Raw genomic sequence first — 20748 nt, 5'->3', positions numbered from 1 at the left:
CTAACACGAGGGTGAACCACAAACGGTGTAAGTACTGTACATGTGATAATGACAATTACTCAAATTGCATCCAGTACTTCAAAATCAACAGCAAGCACCATCAGCGAAAAAGAAATTCCAAAAAGCGACGGGCCCGGCGTGTTACTCGACGACCCTGCCTGTACATTAAGAATCGGCAGCGAAGTCAGTCGAAACAGAGGGTCAAGCTCTGGCTACGGTAAGAAGTACTCAGGCCTTGCCTTTTTAATTAATAGGACAATGTGACAAAGTGAAACTTTCAAAAATCCATGATATTGAAGCTAGTCGCAAATAGTTATGCTAATTAATTCGACGGTAGCTCTTTGCGAATAACTGTTTCATTGTATATTGTCTACGAATTGACGATAAAAACAACTCCTAGAGAATTGAAGTTCATTTTAGGATTATTCATTGTAAAACTTTCGAATTGTGCTGGTAACCACAAAGGATAAATTTTAGGATACGTCTCCCAACCTTTGAACGGAACGGATCGTTATATTTCACAGTGGTGTTCGGTGTGTAAATTTCAGTGATTCAAGGTCATCCTTTGTTCGTTCGTTAGCTGCCATTCTGCTGGTGCCGGCAGTAAATCCAGTACATTGTTTTCGCTGGTGCGGAACAATCGACGTTGTTTGCAGATAAGTTTTGCTTTATTTTTTTCCTCGTTTGCTTTCTTTCCTTTTCCCTACTTTTACTCTACCTTTTTATCAAATAATAAGACACATTCCCGTTTATATAACGCTCTGCCCTCGTGCTTAAATGGCCGAGGGCGAAATACCATCTGATGTAATCATGGAAGTCCCTGATCCCCCTAATACTCGCATTGCTCCCCGTATAAAGCAGTACCCAGAAGGTTCCTCTGGGCCATGGGTGGTATATTTTCGGACCGGAGAGAAACCGGTTAATATATTAAAACTTTCTCGAGATCTGACTGCTAATTACCCGGCCGTAACTCAGATAACACGTGTTCGGGCAAACAAGATACGTGTTCTAGTGAGTGATCTCGGCCAGGCAAACGCGATTGCTTGCTGTGAGCGCTTTACGCGGGAATTTAAAGCGTACGTGCCTTGTGTGGCCTGTGAAATCGATGGGGTAGTGTCCGAACCGGGCCTGAAATGCGAAGAACTGTTGGAGCACGGGGTTGGCTGCTTTAAAGACCCCTCACTTGAACAGATTAAGATCTTGGAATGCAAACAATTGTATACCGCAAACACCGAGGGAGGTAAGACTACCTACTCTCTATCAGACTCGATTCGGGTGACATTCGCCGGGTCCTCTCTTCCCAACTACATCCTCCTTGACAGGGTTCGCCTACCAGTTCGCCTGTTCGCACCGCGGGTCATGAACTGCAGCAATTGCAAGCAGTTGGGCCACACAGCCACATATTGTGGAAATAAGAAACGATGTGGCAAATGCGAAGGAGAGCATGAGGATGACTCTTGCGACAAAGACACTGAAAAGTGTATTTGCTGCGGGGGCCCTTCACATGCTCTTAAATCATGTCCTGCGTACAAGCAGCGTGGGGATAAAATTAAGCGCTCCCTTAACCCATTATATCCTAGCGTGTGAAATTTCATACGCAGAACTTTCCATCGTTTAACGCGTATTTACTGCAGAATTTTGGCATCTTACTGCTTTATTATTGCACTAATGGGATCATTACACCTCATATTTCATTGTGAAACAAGACAACTGCCATTTTTTATAATTTTGTTTACATTTTTGAACCGTGTATAGTTGGGGCAAATGGCGTCTGAAAAGTAAGCAATATATTTAATTGAATTTTATTGTTGGAATTCGAGCTAATAATTCCATTATGTGACAAAACGTTCCTACAGGTGTAAAAGAAGTGTTGTATATCAGAAAATCCGAAGAAATATATCAAAACAACTTAAAATTTGTTGTTTTTATTTAAGCGTACGAATTTTTTTGCACGAGATATTTTCATTCTCAAAACCATTTTAAGCGGTGATTTTGTTTTTCCCATAATATTTGATACAGTTTTTGGTGGAATTGTAGATACCACTACATTTGGCTCACTTTTTGAAACACCTGGATTATAATGGGTTAAAGAACGCTCGAGACGCTCTTATGCAGAAATGCTAAAGAATGCTTCGCCATCTGTCCTGTCCGAAAATCCCTTTGCTGATTTGGCTAGCGTTGAACAAGAATCTGATGATCCTCAAGAGGGAACATCTCTCGTTAATCCGGGGGAGTCCAGGAAGAGGAAAAATCTTGCCTCCCCTAGACTACCTCGTAAGGGTCCCAAGATGTCCTCCTCTGAGAGTGCGCCAACAACATCTACTAAATTCAACAGAAGTGCTGCCCTAAAGCCGAAGCAAGTTGCTCCAGGACTTGAAAATCTTAATTCTAACAAGGAGTATTCGCCACTTCCAGGGACACCAAAAAACCCATGTGTACCCTTTTTTCAAACAGACACTCAGTCCAGTAACGGACTAATGAAATTTTCTGACATAGTGGACTTAATTTTCACAACTTTCAATGTTTATGATCCTCTTAAAAGCATTCCGATACATTTTCTCCCTATAGTGCAAAAATTTTTGAAGCAGTTGACTGCTAAGTTGCCCCTCTTTGCAGCGATCGTATCATTCGATGGCTAAGTTATCAAACGAGGTCACTGATTCATTCACTGTCCTACAGTAGAATTGCAGAAGTATCCTCCCAAAAATCGATTCCTTCAAATTGTTACCAAACAGCTTAAAATTTGATTTTCACATTATGTGAAACATGGTTAACTTCCGATATAACTATCAACTTCCACGACTTTAATATAATTCATCTGGATCGAGAAAACCATTACGGAGGAGTACTTTTGGGGATTAGAAGTACTATTCTTTCAACCGAATTAACCTCCCTTCAACACCAGGCATTGAAATTGTCGCTTGTCTAGTTCTAATCAAAGGCGTTGCTTCCATCTATATTCCTCCTAGAGCCGCGGTAGGGCACCGAACGATTTGTAGTCTCACGGAATTCTTACCGGCACCGATGATGGAAATAAGCCCCTTTTTGAATATCTTAACTAAGCATAAGAATCCATCAAAAAAATCAAATTTGTTTCCTGTATTCCTAGTTTTAGATAGCTGTTATTTTTATTCTTCATTAAATCTATTGTCCCCCATCTTGTAAATAGAATTGTATTCCTAGTTTTAAGATAGCAGTGAATTTTCTCATAACAACTTGTTCCCCTTTTTATATACCAAACTATATTTCTAGTTTTAAGATAACCGTAAAATATTTCGTAAAAAACTATTCCTCCACCTTTTGAATATCAAACTGGATTCCTTGTTTTAAAATTTTTCATAAAAAAATCTTTTGCTCCCGCTCTTGTATATAGAACTGTATTTCTAGTCTTAAGATAGCTGTAGAATTTTTCCTCTCAATATCAAAAAAAAAATCTGAACATTGTAACCTTCTAGTTTTAAGTATTTAAAATGTAAAAAAAAGAATCTGGCACCGCCAAGCTAACGCATTTGTGTCTATCAAATAAACGAACTGAATAAAAAATGTGAGTACATTCAAAAGAAGATCAATCAACATCAAAACAACAGCAAAGAGTTATGGAAAATCCTGAAGAATTTAATTAAACCTAAACCTAGTTCTTCGCGGTCCATAACTTTTAACGGGGTAGAAGAACAATCTGAACAAATAATAGCTGAAAAATTGAACAGTTATTTCGTTAACAGTGTGCAACTGATCAATCAAAGTATTGAGCTGGTCAGTGAACCTGTGGAAATAACACAGCCGATTAATCTGAACTGTAGATTTGATGGATTTCACCCAATCACCTTTGAACAATTGTAAGATATTTGTTTTTCTTTAGGAAAATCCACTGGTATCGATAATGTCAACGCCAAAGTGATACAGGATTGCTTTCATGTCATCGGACCCGATCTGCTGGACCTTGTAAATGAATCGCTATAAACTGGGCACGTGCCGACAGTTTGGAAGGAATCACTTGTGATTCCTATTCGAGGCCAAACACAAATGACGTAGCTTTTTTCCAGCTATTTTCGACTCCTCCCTCCCCCCTCGTAGCATTTTGTTACAAAATTCTAACCTCCCCCCTGTACGAGATGTAGCATTTCCCAACCTCTCCCCCTCCGCGGCAGTGGGATGAGAAAAATATGTTTTACAATTCTTTTGAATGCATGTTCTTACAAAATGTTTGACGGCTTTTATTAGCATTTTCATTATAACAGCAAATTGCGCACAAAATAAACCTATTTCATGACAAAGTGTTGATAGTTTTGTTTTGAATTTTATATGTAATAGAGCATGGAGTTCTCTTAGTTCACAATCCCATAGCTACCAATGACTCTAAGAAGAATTCGTTCGTAAGAAGAGAGTAAAGAAAAGCCTTTTAGGTATATCGTTCGTTGTACGGAACTCCTCCGATTTTTACAAAAAGTTAACAAATTTGAACCTAAATCTCATATTATTATATTTTTATTCATCATTTTTATACTAATTTCGAAAAGGTTAATAAGGATTCTGAAATGACTAAATATCTAATCGAGTTTGTTCAAATAACAATGTTACACATTTCAGCCAAATGTATGTTACAAGATGTTGATAGGAAAGGAGGTTGATTCAAGATTATAAAAGCTACCCTCCAGAACGAGGGAAGAAGTGGAAAAGATGAAACGAATATATAGTTTTGACTGTAGAAACTGATCCTTTTCACTACATTGCTCAGCTTCTTTGAAAAGAGTATCAATTTCATACAAATTTTATCTATTCTTCTATATACCTCCTTGATCATAAGATATCATTGGTGCGCAAAAACCGGTGGAATCTTGAATTATGTTTTTTCCGCTTTAAGGTGGGACTTTGTAAGCACTCCGATTCCTCTGAATATACTGTACAATTAAAGCAAACCATTTTTCACACTTGAAAATATTTTTTGATATTAGTCTTATTAACCAGTAGGCCCCGTGAAAATATAAAAGTTTCAAAAGCTTTCCCGGGCGATATTAGATCGATTTATAGTTCTCTACATAGTTGTAGATGATGAAATTGTCAATCAGATTCTTACTTTTAGTAATATTGGAATGTCTATAGCAATACCTAGTGGCAAAAATGTGAAATAGTTGCATTGCAAAACCTAAGTTTTCAAAAAAAAAATCTTTAAAATAAAAAGTTGTTCTGGAGCCCCGACCGATTATTTTACTTTAGGGTGCCAATGAAAGAGAAAAGTCCATTCTATCACATACTGAAGTTTTAGAGATGCCGATTTTTTTTGAATAAACTTGTTCTACCAAACACACCGTGAATAAATGAAAGGTGCGATTATTTTTGCAGCTGTCAAATTTGAAGAGCGAAATAGAAAAATCATCGATATCGCATACTACGACTTCCCATGAAATAATGATTGCAATGGGCAAATTTAAAGAATGCAGAGTAATGACTGTATTTCTACGACCCATCATAATTATTTACTGTTCTATATTTGGAAATTAAGCAACGGTAAAATAGTTTTTGTTTTGTTTGAGGAAACTAATTCTTGTCTTGGTTTCACTATTTTATGTTTCTGTTCTATCCTCTTTACCGTCGCTAGTATCCCGCGGACATCAGGTACCCTAACACGAGGGTTTTCAATGGTATAACTGCGCAGAAATGTCACTTTTATTGATAGTGTAATGACACCTTTCAAGATAGACTTCATTTTATAGGCTGCCACAACTGTGCTTTTGGCATATTTTCTCCACAGTATACACTGGTCTTCATACAAAGTAGGGTGCCAATAGTTACGGTCAACTTGAATTTTCAAACCGGACACACATCAAAAAAGAATCGCAAAAAATGATCACAGTTAAAAATCGAAGCCAAATGTCGCCGAATGTCATGAAACGTCGAGATCTGAGGTAAAAATTTTTTTGAAATAAATTGCCTCTCTAAGACGTATCTCTATCATTTATTCCTAAGACATTTAGCATCATAAAAATTAAAAGCTTCTTTAACAAAGTCACGAGTCGTTTCATCAGAGCACTAACTTATTGTCGGAATAGATTAGCGCTGGCTTGACACTAAATCCAGAGATTTTTGGAAGGTCCCTAATTTTTCTCGAATCCCGAGACGCTGGAAACGGTCGGGAAATGGAAGCTCTAATATGGACGATCGAAAATGAAGGTATTTACGGCAATCCGACACCGCTTACTTTCAATATTACCATTGATAAATTAATTCGAAGAATTGCGTTACACAGGGACTACTTCCCAGGTGTTCTCAATGGTGATTTTATTTTAAGAATTCAGGTGCATCGACTCATTCCTGCCTGGAAAGCCATTCACAATGTGGTACCATTGAATAAACAACTCTTTGCACATATGAAGAACAAATGCATACAGACAAATTCTGTGATCAATCGGCACAACACAGAAATGCTCATCAATCGTTGTTACGGCATTTAATTAGCAAGAGACTGGAAGGTGAAGTATATTTTTCAATATTAAGAGGCATAGTACTCAAGGGAGAGCAAGGAGTTGAAGGGAGAAAGTTTAGTAAAGCGTGCAAGCTTAGAGCTTACCGGCGACTTTAACCTTTTGTCTTCTACCGTAGGATTCAAGATCTTTTGGCATTAGAAATGCGAATCACCTGAGTCTACGGCATGTCCGGACAAGCGTAAAGTAACTTGTTACTTTATGTTTTATGGGTCGGTTCCGACAAACACTAACACTAACAAATCAATTATATTCAATATTTCTAATTTGCATATCCAGCTGACGAAACATCAATTATCCCTAATTGAAAAGTGCTCATAACCGATTCTACTTCACTATCATTAGTTAAAAAATTGTTAACACTGCACATTAATTACTTAGAAAAACGCTCACCTCCACGTACTGCTTGCCAAAACAATGATGCGAACTTTCCCCCCTTCAAAATAGTTCCGAGGTCCCTCCCGCGAGTGCAGACTTCCTGCCGCGCAGCACAAACTTCTTCACAACACACGAGTTGCGTTCTCTCTCTCTCTCACGACGGACAGACCACCGCTCACAAGTCGGTTCCTGTGCCACCGCCAAGAATCAAATTAATCCACTGTCACTGCACTCTCGGCACGAAACCAACTCAACGTGGGGTTGCAATTCCATTCCGATCGGCATTCTTTGGATTGTGAAAACTCTTTGCTGCGATATTCACCACCACACTGACATTGCCGCCGACCCTCAGACTTGAGCTGGCTTGCGCTTGTCGTGAGGAAAACATACACACCGGAAAACCGCCCGTGGAATCCTGTCTCCGTTAGTTTTGCTTACTGATGGTTCGTGATGTCAACCGAACAGACAGGCGACGGGCACGCAAAAAAAAAGGTCACCAAAACCGGCCAACCACGCACACGCGAAACGAACCTCCGTCCGGAGAGAGGAGGATGCGATGCGATCGAAACGAAACACTTCCCGCAGGTACCGCTACACGAATCCAACTGATCGGCAGTGGTCACAGCGCCCAGCGAGGAACCCCAAGTCGTCCGCTTCTATAGCTATGCTATGTAACCCAGTCTCAGTCGATCTGTTTTGCCTCTTCCTTCCATTCGCCATCCATAGAAGCGCAGCTCAGCATTATTGCGAAAAAGTCATTCCATTCGAGCGAGGGGGCTCGTATTTACATCAAACTTTGCTGCAATAGCATAGCCAGCATACTACTACTACAATGATACGGGTTTATGCTGCACAACTGGCGGTGGAGTTGTTGTCACCTTCATGCTAAGCCATGCATGCGGTAGGAAACTCAGCGGCGGCGTTGGAAGTTGAAAGGCGCTCTCTGTCCCGGAGCAATGCTATCGTTGTTCGCTGCATGTTTCAACCGAGAGTTCATCGAAACTGAGCCGGGCAGAATATCTGTGATGCGGGGGGAACGGGTTAAAATGGTGAATGGGTGAATGATGATGATGATGATGATGATTGTGGTGGTGGTGGTAGTGGTTTTGTGGTTGTAGTTATTGATGATCAGTCGTTACAGGTCGTCATTCACCGGGCAGCACATTTGTAGCTTCACTGTTGATGTCGATAGAGTTGTAGTGTAGAACTGGGGGTGATCGAATTACAAAAAATATAATGCAACGTTGAACTACTTGTCGTGCATATAAACTTGTGATATAAACTAAACATCATTAGATTCTCCCACTAAATCGAGACTCTAGTCTGAACTTTCAATAAATCAATTTTTTGTGCAATCAACAGCCTTTACCAGAAGGTTTTATCCCAAGTTTCTTAACTTAAATCCGAATATTTTCGGTGATAGGTATAGTATAACCGGTTTCCAAATGACGACGCCGGGTGAACTTAGCTTCACTGAGGCGTGAGTCTTTTATATATTTAAAACAATCAAGATATAAATAAACAAACTGGTTGCGCGTGAAGATCATGCTTCGCCGCGGAGAAACGTTTGCTGTGTCATCGTTACCAGTTGGAGGTCTGGCGGTTTACCCTTACCATCCTTTCCGTAGTAAGCGGTGCCAAAACGTGCGTGCGTTCTAGATATCATTTTGGTGTTGTGGTACACTTTTGTTTGCATTGAACATTGGGTGGGTAACGGGAAACTCCTTTTTTGTACGGTGGATAAGCAACAAATCAGCAAACTGGTAATCCATTTTGGTTTACGATTGAGTACCATTCAAATTAATAAATATCGGGAAATCGTATAATACTTTTATCTGTATTTAATGTTAAATATCACTGCTGACAAGATTTCAATTCCAACGATTTATAGAAAGTGCCCTTTCTAATGATCTATAGTACGTTTGATTTTGGGACACGTGCAAAAAAGCTATTTTATGTGCAGTAGTACACTTCAATTGAAAATTTTTCGTTTATCTGTTAATTATGGTAATAATGATAATTATGGTAATCATACTGTTGCAAGGTATATAGAACAAACATATTTATGAAACCACTTCATAGAACTGGGCAATATTTAAAAAACTAGAAGACAGAATATTCATTTTTTTCTTCTTTAATTCACGGTGTGTCAAAAGCCGTTAGTACCAAAAAATAATTCGGCATACGGCATTCAAAAGATATAGCATCCAAGCATATTCTCAGTGAATTTCAAAATGATCCATCGAGAGATATGGCGACTTGACGTTTTACGACACGTTTCACAAGGCGGGTTTGGTCTAATCTTTATAAACAAAAAAATATATTTGTTTACTTGGCATTCGAAACATATATTTCCCCTGCAAATTTGAAAATATTTCATCGACGGAATCGAAACTTATAGCGATTTGAATTTGTATGCGGCCATCGATGGGTTTTGTACCAGACATCAAGCGAATCCATGTTTTTCCATTGACTAGTTAGAGCGTTTATACGTGTCGCGGTTTTAAACAAAAATCTTGCATTTAATTACATATATATAATGTACAACAGGTATTCATGTGCAGCAATGAAAAATATGAAAATAATCTCTCTAGTTGTCTACCTAACGTTTACTATAACGTGCAAATTAAAAAAAATTGATTAAAAGTTGGAATATTTACTTCAAAAGGCCATATATAAGTGGTTTGTTGACTGATCCAATTTTTTTAGGATTGAACAGGTAGACGTTTAATTACCATTTTTTCTTAAGAAGAATATAAAATAGAGTTGTCTGCCTCAAATTGATAATATAATTGATCTCATGATTACATGTATTATCATTATTTTTATATGAAAAATGCCTCTCGATGGATTATTTTGAAATTCACTGAGAAGATGCTTGGCATTCCATATGCCGAATTGATGGTCAATTTTTTTAAATAATGGTTTTTGACAAACCGTGTTGTTTATTTGACACGGTTCAATGCGTTAGCATAACTGAGCCGTGGATCTTTTTCGCTTATTACAATATTTTAAAAGATAGGTTTCAAAATGCCTATTCATCGGGTCTTGTTGACACAGCTTGCTTCTGCGTGTTGAGATCCTCTTACTTGGCAGTGAAATATTAGCTGCGTTGTCTGCCGCAACTTGGGTTTCATTCGGTTTTCTTTCTTTCGCGTGTTCATTCACGTTCATGTCGTTGTCGGTACGGCATTCATGTTGCTCACAGTTCTTATTTGTTTCTTGTGCTTACGAATCGCTGCTGTAGATCGGTCTTCACCGGCATTTGATTCATTTTTGGTGGTGTTGGTTTTTGGTTTGGGGACATTTGGTGCAATCATTGTTGCTTCGCTGTTCGTAATGACAATTGGTTTAGTGGTGCTGATCCCGATGGTTGCTGAGTTTGTGTTTGTTAATGCGTGGTCCGCAGCCGTTGGTTTAGCAACCGGTTGAGGTTTAACATACGACCGGTCTTGCCCGTAACAGATAGAATTTCCTTAGCAGCATCCGTGCAAGGTTTTTCCTGCCTACCGGCTGATATACAAAAATCAAGAATCGAAAAAGGAATGAAAAATATTTTACAAAAAGCAAAGGTATAGGGAATTGAAACAATTGATTTTTTATTTTGATCTGTGCATCGAGCACAACAGATTAAGAAACGATCACCAAACAATGTACCTTGATGGTTTCAGATTGCGCATCGAGCACGAGAGGAAAAGGACGATCACTGCGATGATATTTCGTTAATGTGGCAGGTGGGTTGCGAGGATGATGGTCGTTGAGATGCTACGTTTATAATAATACTTTGTGATTTGCATTTGATGGTTAGGTAGAGGGGGATTGGTTTTGTCGGACACATTCTTACCACCCGTACTCCGTTGCGGAGATCAAGGAAGAAGTTTTTTCCTTAGCGGTTTCACCTTCACCGTATTTTACATGAGTTGTTTGATAATGCCAATAGTAGTGTGCGGTGCAAGGTCATATAACTTAACTTCAATAGTGTCATTGTCTGTATATGCTGGGATGCTGTATATACATTCGACAACGTATTTCAAGTTGTTCTGCGAAGAAAATGATTCTACTTGGCTGATGTTTTTGAACATAATCAGTACCTCATGACGTAGATGGTGGATTTGCGCAGCAGTTTCTGCTATGTTGAGCTTCATGTTCACCTTCGAAAATTGCTCCACTTCATTTTGCTTGTGCAACTAGACGCACGGGTAAATTTAATTGATTGCCTTAATATAGCTATAGAGATTTTCTGAATTGAGCAAGATGAGAAACCGATCTGACACAATACTCTTGATCATATTAATAAATATGCGGGTTAACCCGGGTGAGATTCTTGAGGACTTTGTAGATGAGAACACGTGTGAACACTTTAGGACCTGGCCCTGGAATCTCGAAATCAGGTTCTCATATGTACATTCGTTCCGAGTTTCCGATCGAAGCTGTTCGATTTCTTGAGTTGTGTGTATAGCAATATATCGTTTGTGGAGGTCAACCATTGTCTGAGGTAGAGTATTTGGTCGCCGGTGTCTAGACTGGTGCGGTGAATCGCTGAGGATTAGCCGGGCACGCCGCTATAGAAGCTAAGTTTTTTTTTTCATTTCCATTTCCCCTGATCGATCGCAATTTGAAATAGGGTGTTGAGCCCATTTTCGCCATATTTATATTGTCACCCTACCCATTTGAGACCGTTGGTTAGAGCAGTGTCTGCCATCTTTGTTCAACGCATTGAGTCAAATGGTAGCGCAGCAATAGGGGCAGTCGATTCGAGTTTTCGTTGCGCTCAAACACGAGAATTTCACAGTTTTCAGCGCATTTGTATTATTATATTGGTTCTTAACAACGAAGCAAAGCTGTTGATGTCATTTTTTTCGCATTCCATTGATTGTAGGCCGAGAAATTAATGATTTAGTGACGCACCCTGCTTAGTATAGTGAAAATAGGCACTTTACCCGATATCCCTTAAATATAATTTCCATTCCTCATTTGCACAACGTGTCAAGCTTCATAACTCTCCGAGCTCTCGATCGAAGCAGTTCGTTTTCTGGTGCCGTGCATAAAGTGACTAAGAATATATATTGTCAGTGAAGGTTGTTTGGGGCAGGTTTTGTTCGCCGGTGCCCAGGCTGGTGAAGTGAATACTATAATAGTCGGACACGCCGCTATATAAGCTAAGTATTTTTTTTCTTTCATTTCCCTTTCCCCGATCGGTCTCTTCCCTTTCTTCCCTTTCCCCTGAATATAAATTTCATCTCTCGTTTACACCACGTGTTATCCTCGTGCCTAAATGGCCGAGGGCGAAGTAATATTAGATGGGAATGACATTCCCATGGATTTACCCGAAATTACTCCCTCCCCTGATTCCCCCAGTCCTCCTCGCATTAAAACATACCCAGCCTGTTCAAATGGACCCTGGGTGCTCTATTTCCGGCCCATCACGACATCGCCTAATATTTTAGAGATCTCATGGGAGCTGACTGCTAACTACCCGGCCATAGCTCAGATAACACGTGTTAGAGCTAATAAGATACGCATATTAGTGAATGACCTCGACCAGGCAAACCAGATTGCTCGCAGCGTGCGTTTTACAAAGCAATTTAAGGCGTATGTACCTTGTATGGCAGTGGAGATCGATGGGGTCGTCGCCGAACCGGGTTTGAAGTGCGAAGACGTGTTAAAGTACGGAGTTGGTTGCTTTAAGGACCCCTCACTTCAAAATGTGAAGATTCTGGAATGCAAGCAATTGTATTGAGCAAAAACTGAGAATAATAAGACAACTTATTCATTGTCAGACTCGCATCGGGTGACTTTCTCCGGGTCTTCCCTTCCCAACTATGTCCTCCTGGATAAGGTTCGTCTACCTGTTCGCCTGTTTGTACCGCGGATAATGAACTGCAGCAATTGCAAGCAGCTGGGCCACACAGCCACCTATTGTGGCAACAAGAAATGGTGCGGCAAATGCGAGGGAGAGCATGAGGATGACGCTTGCGGTTGAGAAACTGAAAAGTGTATTTACTGCGGGGGCCTTCCGCATGATCTTAAATCATGCCCCGCGTACAAACAGCGCGAGGATAAAATTAAGCGCTCCCTTAAGGAACGCTCGAAGCGCTCTTATGCAAAATTTCTTAAGAATGCTTCGCCATCTGTCCCTTCCGAAAATTGCTTTGCTCTTTTGGCTGGCGTTGATCAAGAATCGGACGACCCACTAGAGGGACCATCTTTGGTTTACCCAGTGGAATCCAGGTAGCGGAGAAATCTAGCCTCTCCTAGATTGCCTCGTAAGGGTGCTAAGGTGTCGTCCCCTCAGAGTGCGCCAACTACAATCAATAAATCCAACGTAGCGATCGTATCCTTCGATGGCTAAGTCATCAAACGAGGTCACTGATTCGATCACTGTCCTACAGTGGAATTGCAGAAGTATCCTCCCAAAACTCGATTTCTTCAAATTTTTACTAAACAGTTTAAAATGTTATGCTTTTGCATTATGTGAAACTTGGTTAACTTTCAATATAAATCTCAACTTCCACGACTTTAATATGACCCGTCTGGATCGAGAAAACCCTTAGAAATTTAATTAACCTCCCTTCGACACCAGGCATTGAAATTGTCGTTTGTCAAGTTCTAATCATTGCATCCATCTACATTCCTCCTAGAACCTCGATAGGGCACCGAACGCTTTGTAATAACATGGAATCCTTACTGGCACCGCGTCTAGTTCTGGGAGACTTTAACTCGCACGGTACGGTATAGGGCTGTCTTCATGATGATAATAGATCAACATTAATCTAATATCTTTGCGACAATTTCAACATGACCATCTTAAACACGGGAGAAATAACGCGGATTCCTACACGACCAGCACGCGCGAGCGCGTTGGATTTATCGCTATGCTCGACATCGCTACAGTTAGATTGCGTGTGGAAGGTGATCCCTGATCCCCACGGTAGCGATCATTTGCCTATCGTAATTTCAATTGCTAGCGGTTCAAGACCATCAGAAACAATTAATGCCTCGTATGACCTCACACGGAACATTGATTGGAAGTGTTATGCGACTGCGATATCCGTTAAAATCGAATCCACTCAAGAGCTTCCTCCGGAGAAAGAGTACAGGTTTTTGACTGGCTTGATTCTCGACAGCTCGAATCAAGCTCAGACTAAACCAGTACCCAGCGCGAATACCCATGAACGATCTCCCACCCTGTGGTGGGACCAGGGCAGGAAATATTCGAACCGAACCTATGTTCGAATACTTTCAAACCACGAAGCTTTGCGTTACTGGTTCGTATACACAAGTTTCGCATCACAATCGCTTACCATCGTAATTGCGGACATTTGGGCGATACTTTTGCATGCTCTTCGGCGAGGACAAATGAAGCTTCTTGTTCATTTCATTGATGTTCGGAAAGATATGTAAAAGCTTTTGCGTAGTTTTCGACGAACACGAGCTAAGCTCTTGGTTCGTGTGATCGATATTTTTGAAACAGTTACACGGAGCTTCGAAACGATGTTCGCGAACACAGAAAAAAGATTACCTCGAAGTATTTCAGAATCACGAACACCGAAAGATTATATCAATTTAGCATCGCGAGGGCCATCGCTAACATGTTCGCCGGACGATATTTGTTTTCTTTATTCAAATACCTACCTACTAGTTATGCAAAAAAGTATATTCTAGACAGAGGCCTTGTATTAAGGGTGGAAAAGGTGAAAAATAATTGTGACAATGTGTAGCTTATGGATGCTGGGGTTAACTGAACAGTGACGTAACAAGTTTATTTAAGATACCCTACTGATATATTACCAGTAGGGATAAAATCAAGATTTTGTGACAGGGCGGGGATAAATTTTCAAATGAAATAAATTAGGGCTAGAAAATGAAGTTAAACACAATGTACACGACGTATTGAGTGGGTCGCTTATCTTAGTCGTGTTACTATAATCACCTACCAGTTATGTCAGTTTCTTGAGGATAAAGATATCGATATCCATTCAAAGGAAAAAATCGATTATCAGTTAAATAAATAACGTCATGATGTGTATGATGAATCCTAGAAATAAATAGGGAATGTCAATAAACTCGACCATTCCCGATTCATATTTGGCAGTGCTGGTCGTTTTGTAAATCTTGTTTTCGACTAATCGTAAAACCATTTTAATTCAGAAGTATGTTTTAGAAGGGCGCATGTTTTTTCGTGCGCTTGTTTAAAAAAAACGCGTTGAATCCATCTACTAGTGTGATGAGACATTTTTTATAACTGTTTTCGAATATTATATCGGTTGAGAACTTTTAGAACATGATGTTTCGAGAAATTTTGAAAGTGAAATTAAATCAGTTGTAAAGTTATAGAAAAAAAAAATGAACGGACAATTGAATTATTACTAATACTTTATGAATACATTATCTAAGTTCTTAATTCAATGCAATATGTATGCAAAAAGTTGAAAACTGGATTTCCCTTGAGAACTGCGCAAAAAAATAGAAAAAAATGTGTTGGCGATCCGAGAACTAGAACAGAAATTGTAACTCTTGGACCTATGAAGTGCATGCGTACAAAATGCTATAGTCTAATATTTGTTTTCATTCGTTTCATTTAATAATTTTCAGTTGAGCAATTCTGTCGCAAACTGCATTGTGGAGCTAGGGTCATAACTTCCTAAATTTAAGTGTTCCTATTAATTTAGTACACTCTTTTGAACATAAACTACTCTAACGAATGAACGAATGGGAGTAGGTTCGATAAATTTTGAAAGAAGCCGTTAAATCAACCACTTAAGAGGTTGCACCACTGTAAAATTAAAAAAAAATCGAAATTGATCTTGATTGATTTTATTATTAATCTAAAATATGGGTCTTCAAAATAATATATCACAATATGGAATACGACAAAAAGCGAATAATAATGGAAAGACAGTATTCGAAAAAGTTCGAGTTTAGAACGACTTTCATTCTACTTGGAGTTATTTATTTCGCTTCTCATTTTCCGAGATATGTTCCAGATCGATTTGATGGTTATGTGTTAGAAAATTTGCTGTCATAAGGTAAATGAAGATTTGTGCACTGACAAGTGATCAAAGTACATTCAGACAACTTGGAATTGTTCGGTGGTTGTTTCTAGCTGTGTGAATGAAGTTCTGATTTCATCCTTTTCCGTTTTATAGAAATGAAATTCGACTAGTTTGTTTGAACGGATCATTATTATATTGAACAATAAATAAGCGCCGATGGGTCATCCACAAACAATAAGCTACAACTTTCAAAGTATTCAACATAGATACTTGGTGTCTTCAGCAAACTTGTTCGCAAAAATAAGAGCTACGAATTTAATGAAAGCATCATCTCAATCAAGGATGCAAAAAGTCGTTCAACTAAAAATCAATCGAATCTCTTTACAAATATTTCATCCCTACTGAAACTTTTTAATAGACAGTGATAGAAAATCGATTACTATGATCTGATGCTACAACCTAGTTAGCTCATTTTCACTTTCTCTGATCAACATCAGACACTGCAAAAACTGGAAAAACTCATCGAAAGAGGATAGCGGAAACTTAATTCACGATTTAGAATCGGGAAAACCGAAGCCAATGCAACAACTGCCTGTGATAATATTGGTCGTGTAATACCAGGGTATGCGCTAGCCAAAATATTGTTACACTATGCTCTTCCGTTACATAAAGCAATTCAGCTATAACTGATTCAGTTAGAGGTTGTTTTCCGCAGCACTGAGAATAGAGGAAAGAAGCAATTGCCCAACTATACAATAGTACGATCTTCTAAGAAGTTTAACACAAAATCATCGGTTTCTACAAACAAAATCTTTTTCCCGAGAACAAATTATGCCTTCCGATCTTTTTTGAATTACATCTTATGATTTTTATTCGTTGCTAACGCTAAACAAGAGTGATCGGTAAAATTATCAAACAATGAGTTGAACGTTAATATATACTAGATGATTACTAAAATGAACGATTTTTTCGTTGTTGATCTCAATATATCAATGAAAACACATCACTTATAGGGAGAATAATCTGAGAAAATACAATATCAAAAGAAAAAATATATTGCACCCAATAATTTGTCCGTAGATGCTATTGGCCTAAAATTAACCCTGGTGGCGTAAATAATTGATTGCATGTTTATAGTCTTCTTTCGAGATATTGGAAAATAATAAAAATCCTTCGTTCGTATTAAATGTTAATTTTTTTGATAACAGTCCGAATTCAACAATCTATAGTTCACTCGAAAAATATTTGTATAAGTTTCCTGGCGATATATAGACTATTTGTCCATGTTGTGAGTTTTGACAGTTAATCTAAAAAAACTGCAAAAAACCTCTTTTTACACATACAAATATGCATATCATGGATACTAAACATCAGAATCAAAACAAATTATTAACTTTCTATTCGAGTATCAGGCCTTTCATTTGAATTTTGTTTAGATAAAATAGGTTCAGCCATTACGGAGGAACACAAATGAGAATTTGTTACATACATACACACATACATTGCCCCCAATCGTCGAATTGAGTCGGTTGATGTATAAGATTCCGCTCTCCGGGTCTCGCAAAACATACTGAAAGTTTGAGTGAATTCCAGTCATTTCTTTTATAGGAAACTAGCCAATACCCATCGCGCGTTGCTGCGACTTTCAACGAAATAGGAGGAAAACACAATTTGTTCCGAAGCGCCATCTGGCGGGCAGATAATCCCCATTCAATAGCACACAAACACGCTCCACCACAAATGCCTACTATGTATGAATTTTTACGGCTATTGGTTAAGCCGTTTGGGAGTCCATAAATCATATACATACAAACTTTGACTTTTATATATATAGATAGATAGATAGATATATACTAGCTAATACCCATCGCGCGATGCTGCGACTTTCAACGAAATGGAAGGAAAACACCATTTGTTCCGAAGCGCCATCTGGCGGACAGATAATCCCCAACTAATAGCACACAAACACGCTCCATAACAAATGCCTACTATGTGCAAATTTTTACAGCAATCGGTTAAGCCGTTTGGGGGTCTATAAATCATATACCTATAAACATTGACTTATATATATATATATATATATATATATATATATATATATATATATATATATATATATATATATATATATATATATATATATATATATATATATATATATATATATATATATATATATATATATATATATATATATATATATATATATATATATATATATATATATATATATATATATATATATATATATATATATATATATATATATATATATATATATATATATATAACATAAACATTAAAAATGCATTTTTAAAAAATAAAAAAATACAGGGGGCCCTAAATAATTCTTTCTTTTATTTTTTATTAGTAAAAGTCAAATAAGCGAAGATTACACCATGGAGAAGATAAACCAAATTTTGTCCTTTTCAGATTTTTTTTTTGGATTTCCAACAAAAAAAATTGTGACGGCGAAGCCCCTCGTTGCAGCGCTGCTACCAACACACAGCGGCGCGATCATTTCAGTCCTACCTGAATCTGTGCGGCGTTGATGAAACGGAAGGCAGAAAACTGTCACTTGGAAAAACACAGCAGCAGTAGATAGAAGGAGGACGATTATTTTCTCTTTAATTTACAGAATACTTTATCTAACTATTTAAAAATTAATTTAAAACTAAATTTGCAGTGCAGTTTAACCTATTCTTAGGTGGCATAAAACTTAAATTAGTGGTTTGAGCTTAATACTACTTAAAACTACCGTGAGTATTCTAACTTAACCTAAAATTCTTACTTAGAGCTAAAACATGTGCACAATTTATCCAGACTTACAGACTAAATTCACGAATACTGAGTCAACCCTACCATTTGTTAAGCTGGTAACACCAAATAATTGTAATTAAACCAATCATGAAAACATGCAAATATTAAAATTTCACTGTTTGCAGTTGAAGCATTCCGTAACAAAAGATCCGGTTTGCTGTCTTAATTTGGAATTATCACACACCCCCACAAAAATCATTAGAACATTGTTTGTAAGTTCTATGCGTTTCTCCATCAGTAATTAGTTAACAAATACAATACAAACAAGTTGGAATATCCTTCTCATTATTTATCACAAAATACATGTACAGGAGTCAGTTTGACACTTCATTTATTAAGTGAACAGATTCTATCGAAAATGTTTGAAAATAAATATTTTGTCTCTTGTGATTAGGTAATCAACCAATAAACTTATAAAACAATATTATAAAAATCATTTGGAAGCTTTCCTCTTGGTTTGTTACAGATGCCAAGAATGCAACATTATAATTCAATTAATGACAATAATAATGGATTCAAGTATGTAGGTATTTTCATTTGGTAAAATTAAAAATAACGTTTAACACACAAATCATCGCATATTATTGAGTGAATATGACTAGCCGATTTAGGAATGTTGCGCAAGAACGTTAGAAACCGCAACAAGCTGAAAACAAAAGCCAACGGACTACGCCTAACTACCCCTCAGTGGATACAAATAACTGAAGTTCGCCGTCTAACTGAACTTAGACGTCAGCAGTGAGATTCCATCCGAAAATTGTTCTTCTTTGGAAGAATTTGTTTTAGATAGGTAGATTATTAAGAGAGAGGTAATGGTTTTAGCGTAAAACAAACACTATTTACGATTTTTTTTAAGAAATTTGGGCGAAACGAATTGATCAAAACTTTTGTACATTATAATGTATCATTTCATCCAAAAAGTCATTTCACCAAAAAAGTTTTTTTTTGAAACCCCTACCCCCTTAAACATACTTTATACATCTTCACCCTAAACTCCTTGGCAGGGAAAATATACTCCGATTGAAGAAGAAAAGACGAGTTTGCAATCAAAGTAGCTAGTAAACATAATTGTATTCCGAAAAAAAAAAATTGAATTTCACTACCACTAAGCTCATTCAAACTCGTGGCTCATAAATTGGTAAGGTATGCGACGCACCTAATCCCTAAATCCTAAATTATAATCTTAAAATAATCCATTTTATTTATACTCAAAATAAGATTTACAGTTTATGATTTTAAGACAGATAGTCACGTAGCGAACATGTTCGCGGTGGCCTCATGATGCTGATGCTTGAAGCGATATAAAACTTCGATGTTCGCGATTCTCAAATAAACGAGGCATTCGCTTTATATGTGTTCACCAATTATCGCTTCGAAACTCTGTGGAAATGTTCCAAAAACGCAAAAACCACGAGCCAAGAGCTTACCTCGTGTTCGACGATGTGTGCTTCGAAGGTTAATGTGAACTTTTTCGAACATTGTAAAAAGCGAACTAGATGCGAAGCTCGCTTCGTCCGAGCAGAGATAAGTTTTACCCCTAAATGTTCGCAGCGATTGTGTGAAACTCATCGATTGCATGTGGTATGCTTGAGAGGGTGCTTCGTGAAGCTTCGAACAGCAATCAATTCATTTTGCGAACTTTTCCAGCCCTGGGTGGGACAAAGAGTGCTCAGAGCTGTACGCCGTGAAGTCGACTGCATAAAAGGCCTTCCGGGAAGACGAGTTACCCGCTAGCTATCAACAGTACGCATCGTTAGAAAGGCGAATGAAGAGTCTAATGAAAGCCAAAAAACGCAGTTGTTGGCGCCGGTTCGTCGACGAGTTAACGAGAGAAACAGCAATGAGCACTCTGTGGGATACGGCTCGACGTATGCGTAACCGAAACAGTACCAACGAGAACGTGGAATATTCAAACCGCTGGATATTCGCTTTCGCCAAGAAGATCTGTCCGGACTCTGTCCCGGTACAGAAAACGTACCGCGCCGCGTCTCCTCACGATACCGCGAACGAAACACCGTTTTCGATGGTGGAGTTCTCACTTGCTCTCTTATCATGCAACAATTAGACAGAATCAA

General features: G+C 38.2%; 2 protein-coding genes across 2 annotated transcripts in view; one reads left to right on the top strand and one right to left on the bottom strand.

Moving 5' to 3' along the window:
• Nucleotides 1-7469, bottom strand: part of LOC131690099 (EGFR adapter protein-like) — a 228623-nt gene extending 221154 nt beyond the window's left edge. Inside the window, exon 1 of the mRNA XM_058975633.1 lies at nucleotides 6873-7469. The gene's annotated coding sequence lies outside the window, so the exon portion shown is untranslated. The remainder of the gene's footprint in view (nucleotides 1-6872) is intronic.
• LOC131688191 (uncharacterized) overlaps nucleotides 1-20748 on the top strand; it is a 210974-nt gene that overhangs the window by 89858 nt on the left and 100368 nt on the right. The gene's annotated exons all lie outside the window — the stretch shown is intronic.

This window comes from Topomyia yanbarensis, chromosome 3 (assembly GCF_030247195.1).
Source record: "Topomyia yanbarensis strain Yona2022 chromosome 3, ASM3024719v1, whole genome shotgun sequence".
Lineage (NCBI taxonomy): Eukaryota > Metazoa > Arthropoda > Insecta > Diptera > Culicidae > Topomyia > Topomyia yanbarensis.
This window is presented reverse-complemented; position numbering and strand designations above follow the sequence as displayed.